The sequence below is a fragment of the Conger conger genome, chromosome 3, assembly GCF_963514075.1.
Source record: "Conger conger chromosome 3, fConCon1.1, whole genome shotgun sequence".
In the NCBI taxonomy this organism is placed as follows: Eukaryota; Metazoa; Chordata; class Actinopteri; order Anguilliformes; family Congridae; genus Conger; species Conger conger.
Genome location: NC_083762.1, coordinates 28728118 through 28734117, shown reverse-complemented (window position 1 = coordinate 28734117; position 6000 = coordinate 28728118). Strand labels below are relative to the sequence as shown.

At 40.0% G+C, this 6000-nt stretch overlaps 1 protein-coding gene across 1 annotated transcript in view; it reads left to right on the top strand.

The window, feature by feature from the left end:
• Positions 1-345: 345 nt before the first annotated feature.
• The window catches only part of LOC133123103 (dedicator of cytokinesis protein 9-like), a 106394-nt gene continuing 100739 nt past the window's right edge, over positions 346-6000 (top strand). The window contains exon 1 of the mRNA XM_061233388.1: positions 346-459. The gene's annotated coding sequence lies outside the window, so the exon portion shown is untranslated. The remainder of the gene's footprint in view (positions 460-6000) is intronic.

The window sequence follows — 6000 nt, the reverse complement described above, 5'->3', positions numbered from 1 at the left end:
CTTACACTTTAAACGAGGCTGGCGGAGGCTGGCGCAGCATGGACACCCGGGAGAGAGCGATAATGAGACGGTGACAGCACAGGGAAACGTCTGTTATGAAAACAATATAGCTGTGGGGGGAAATATTCAAAGAAAGCAAAACACTCACTTGCAATCAAACAGCAAGTTATGAAATATTGAGAATAGAACAACGTATTGCCAGGATGATACAACGTCAGACCCAATGTGCGGTCTATTAGCTGGTGACGGAGGAAAGAAGAAACCGGCTGATGTTTTGCACGGAACTTCTTGTCTGGGATTAAAATTTTCATTTTATAAGTGGATGAAAGGTTTGTCATTGCGATGTCTGTTACGAACCACCCAGAAACTAGGAAGTTCACGCGGGGTTTAAGCAAGCCTGGAACGGCGGCGGAGCTGAGGCAAAGCGTCTCAGAGGTTGTCCGGACGTCCGTGCTTGTTGTAAGTAAACTACTCGAATTTCATACCTACCTACATCTGTTCATGTATAAATTAATTTCAAAGCTCTTCGCCCTGTAATTGCGTAACGGAGTTACTTGTGGGTCATGTGGTCTGAGCTGGAGGGATAGCTACATTTTTATTAAACAACTTGGGAAGATTCGGTTTTAAAGTGTTGCTAAAGCGCTTGGAAGATTTATAGCAGTTTGTATGCTTTGCAAGCAGTTGGTCGGAGTGACTAGTCTTTTCTCTCCTGTATGAAAAAGGTGTAACGTATACGTGATAGGGGAAACCCCCAGTGCCATAGTAGCCTATTAGGTCAGAGCTATCATGGTACTGAGAAGCGTTTCTGAGTCGCTGTCTCGTCATTGCTGGGAAATGTTTATGTTTTCTGATAACAGATACGCTGCTCCAAATTCGAAGTGTGACCAGTGCCTTTACATTGATTAGGCCTACCTATTGTTTGGTTTGCTACGACGGACATCAAACGTGCACATACAGGGTATATTGTGAATGAGCTATTCATATGATTATGGATAAATCCTAAACAATCCACCGCCATAATTGCACCAAGTTTACTTTTGCTTACAAGTTCCATGTGTGTTTATGAAGTCACTGCAAAAGATTTAATTAGTCTGGGAACAATTGTGCAATACAATTCTCTACTATTATGCACAGGAGTTTCTCTATTCTTGTACTTCTGCATGGTCTGGGTGTCACATGGGACATATTTCTTCAAAATGCTGCTGTATAATTGGGAATGGTACTTCATCACAAACCACAATCATTTGACAGTATAAAGTTTTTTGCGATTATCTATGGTCCTTAAAATTAATTATTTAAATAATGTATTTCAGAAAATTAGCACACATTATTCCATCCAGATATGTCTCTCTTGAAAAGCGTTGATTTGACCTTCATTTGTTGTTGGGTTTTACTGCCGGTTGACAGCGCGGTTTGGTGACATCACACGTGTCATTTCGAACACTGGAACACTGTGGACGTAAATGCAAGGGCAAGTGGGGCACGTGCTGTAATTCTTTACCTGCTTGTCCGCTCATCAGGGAATAATATGGAAACCGGGGAATCAATGGCTTTGAAGGAAACGGTCATTGCCGAAGGAACACTAATTTATTGAAGGTCACCCTGGCTAACACTTTGCCTTGCAGGTTTGACAGAGATCAATAGAGGAGAAATGGAAGCATTTTTAAACATGCTCATATTTGACAGCATATATTTGCGCTATAATGAGGCTTTCATTGAGCAAAACTGAAAAAGAAATGCATGCGGGCACAGAAAGTGCAAAATACTTTCTTTGAAGCACAATGCTTATTGGAAGAAAACTAGTGGAATTAGTCTTTTGGGGAACTGTTCTATTTAAGTGGACACCAATTGGCTTTGCCAATACAGCTTACTCCAAAGGTGCAGGGCTGAAGTTCCAACCTGACTCATCATGAATACGAACACTGAACCACTAAACAATGTTTAATAAATCTCACAAATGCTTTATGTCTTTGGAAGTGATGCGGAATGTGGCATGTACAATGTCAGGGTAGCACTGTAGTGCTGACCAGTGTCAGTCATGCTGTTGAGTAGGTCATTTATTATTTCTTTTAGGACTCTTTTTGGTTTTTAATGTCATCAATAACATTGTTAATTGAAATGTCAGCTTTTACAGAGGAAGTATAAATCTCACCATGCTGCTTCAATTAAAAGTTTCTGTTGGACTGACAAAGTTTATATCTGCAGATGCTTAGATCTTTTTTTTTTCTTTAAGCACCTGTAGGCTATAACAAATAAGCAGCCTCGGTGTGATACTGACAGCATACCAAGTAATGGAACTGGAGTATGTCAATGCATTCAACGTCTTTGCATTACAAATGGGAGCAAACCTATGCTCAACCTTTGTGCACAAAGCCTGAATAAAATATTAGAATATCAATTTTTTAAACCCTTGAGGTAAAAAAAAAAGAGTTGTCCCTTTTGTGTGTGTGTGTGTGTGTGTGTGTGTGTGGGATGGGGGTTGTTGGCCATGACTGATTGTTCCGACTTTCCTGGAGAAGTTGCTAGGTAACTGAACCGGACACCATCAAGGTTCTCTGTCAGGGAAATGGAATCCTGAGTTGAGACCCCAGACACACACGCCACCACACCTTTATTATTAATCGACTCTGCCATGCAGGGACAGCACCTGAGGATTCTGGGACAGAGGAAAGAAGAGAACAGGAGGAGTGTAACAGGCTAAAACAAGACATGAAGACATGACTAATTGCTGCAGGGTTTAGAAGATATTGTTTTAGCTGAAGTGACCCTAATTGCATGTTGGATCATGCTGTCAACTTGCATTCAGAAAAATTCATGAATTTTACAAGGGTATTTATTACCTCCCATAATTACGATTGCTTTTAATTATGTCAAAACATTGTCCAATGTGCTCGATGATTTGAACTCTTAACTGCTTTGTTCATCAGTAACAATTGTGTTTAACCAGAATGTCAGGAGTCTCACAGCATTATGAGTGCAATGTGTACCACATCACCGCATTATCCATTTCACAATGAAACCTAATTATCTGTCAGGACAGTTCTCATCAATATTTATGAAGTAGAGGTTCTATGAAAGACTTAAGAGGCAATGCCTTGTTATTAATCATTTTCTTGTATGAAACTTTGACTTGCAGTTACAGAATCTGTATCTAATAATACATAACTATAGAATACAGTGAATGGGGAAGTCTGGATATTCAGTCTTACGAGTAATTGAATGTTCAAATGTCAAATTATTCAAAACACACATTACTAGTTCTTACTGAGAATTAAATAAGAATTGGGATGCAATGGATCACCACAGGCAAACTAAAATGTCCACCTAAATGAAGTGCCTTTGAAAGCAAAGAATGAAAAGTCAAATTGGAAACCAGAATTTGACAAACTATCTCAACCAATAACTTAATTAAAAGAGAGGAAAAAATATTTTGTTGGTGGAAATTGTCTCTCTGTGGTCCAAAATATCTTTGTTTCTTCTGTTATTATGGTACTGAAGAACACTGACCAGGTTCTTAAATTTTTTTCTATCCATTGAATGCACTACCATTTCAGAAGCCATGCTCAAACTGTTTAATCTCCTGGTGGTGCTTCAGTTTCCTTGTAGGCCGAATGGAGATTTGTGCTGTCGGGCAGGGTTGGAGAATCTACTGAATGAGCTTGTGCTGGACACTGCTCCTTTGTCCATTGTTGGAGCACAAGGCCGTGCAAGTGTGCACTGTCCACAGCTGTGATGTTCCTCTGTTCCTCCATGTCCAGAGGCTGGCCTCTGTGAATGTCATTAGCCCTATAATGGCCGTCACCAGCTTTGAATCGGCCTCTCCCTGCCCGCCCTCAAACCAGAAAGGAGGTGCTTATCTTCTTTTTTCCCTACCATTATTACATTTGAAGAGGCTTATACCTTAAAGGGTGATTCTAGAAAATGCCACATTGGTATTTCTTTTGTAGTTTGATGGAAAAAAAAAGGAAGGATTCACGTGTGTGTTTACTTTCATATTAACAAATTTCCCTGTGATAAAATTTTATCATTGAATGCTAGCTGGGGACACTGCACAGTTAAGCGGGTGTAAGGCCTTCAGTGCCTGTTGTGTAATTGCAATCAATAACCCATGTAACATTTCGGCTAATGCCGAGTACACAGCCAGCGGCTAAATCTCTCTGCTGTTGCTGCTATTCCTGTATGTGCACTAGCAGGGAGCTGTACATCAGGGACAGCACCAGAGCGTATTATTATGTCTCTGTAGGCTGCTCTGTGGGAGAAGAAAGTAGCATTTTGTATTTTAACAGCCAAGTTCTGTCCTTGGCCATCTCATAATTGGCATGACAGATTTAGCTGTAATGTGTTGACATATCTGAAGCCAAGGTTTTCAACAGTTCACTTAATGAATAGAAAGTGTTGAATGTGATTATCACACAGTTCAGGTCTGTGCAACACATTATTGCTATCAAGCTGCATCAGCCGACTAACCGGTCATATTCTGTTCTGTGGCGTGTAGAAAATGGTCCCGTTTCAGTACTAAAATAATTGTTTAGTCATATGCCTTCCTGTGGGTACAGTATGTATAGTAAATATATTGAGCATACAAGACAGAAGACATCTTGTGGATAATAAATGGTTCAGAAAGTTCCACTAAGAGCATGGGTTAAAACATAAAACATAAGAATGCATAATGATGGGAACAGACCACTGAGCCAGTCTAGGCTTGCCATTTATCTGCAAACTACAGTATCCAGCACCGCATCAAGTCTGGACTTGAATAACCCGAGGGTCTGTGCCTCTGCCTGACCTGGCAAACTGCTCTACAAATGGACAATTCTCTGTGTAAACCTAAAAGATAAGAGATGATTTCTGATATTCATACGGAATTTATCTTTGACTAATTGTTCTGCCGTCAGCTGAAAGAACACAGCCTAAAAAAATGTAGTTCATTTTGTTAATCCCTTTTATGAATTTAAAAACCTCAATCAAATCTCCCTTAGTCTCTCTTCCCAAAGTGTGGAGAAATAAAATGTATGAATTATTTCCTCATAGGTTCTGCATTTCATTCCAGGAACCAATTTAGCCCATCTTTGTACTTTTCAGGCACCTTTTTTCATTTCTGGTTGGCATTTATATAGTGCCTTTATCCAAAGCACTGTACAATTGATGCTTCTCATTCACCCATTCATACACACACTCACACACCGACGGCAATTGGCTGCCATGCAAGGCGCCAACCAGCTCGTCAGGAGCATTTGGGGGTTAGGTGTCTTGCTCAGGGACACTTCAACACAGCCCGGGCGGGGGATCGAACCGGCAACCCTCCGACTGCCAGACGACTGCTCTTACTGCCTGAGCCATGTCGCCCCACATTTATCTTGTAGTGTTGGGCCTCGACTGTGCACAGTACTGAAATGTCTTCTGATATGTATCTGATATTACCTCCTTTGATTTGTACTGTACCTTATGCTTTTAGAAGTATACCCCAGCATCACATCAACCTTTTTAAATACCACAGCATAATACCAAGGCTTCATCCTAATAAGACTGTTCAAGTAATCTTCCAAAATTGTTTTCAAAGTCAACACATTCAAAATTTGTTCCTCCAGTTAAAAATTTTCCAACATACAGAGCTTTTCATTTAGCACTATTGTTGTAGTGTATCTTGTAGTGAATAGCCATCATTCTCTTCATGTTTATGTTCCATAACGTCTCATTTAACACTGTTGTTGTAGTGTATCTTGTAGTGAATAACCATAGTTCACTTCATGTTTATATTCCATAACGTCTCATTTAACACTGTTGTTGTAGTGTATCTTGTAGTGAATAACCATAGTTCACTTCATGTTTATGTTCCATAACATCTCATTTAACACTGTTGGTACTAGTGTACCTTGTAATGAATAGCCATAGTTCTCTTCATGTTTAGGTTCTGGGCTGCTTCATTCCAAGACTGAGGGGAAGCACCTGCTTTGTTGCCCCTTGAGAAACAAAAATAAACATAATCAGAATCAGTCTCAA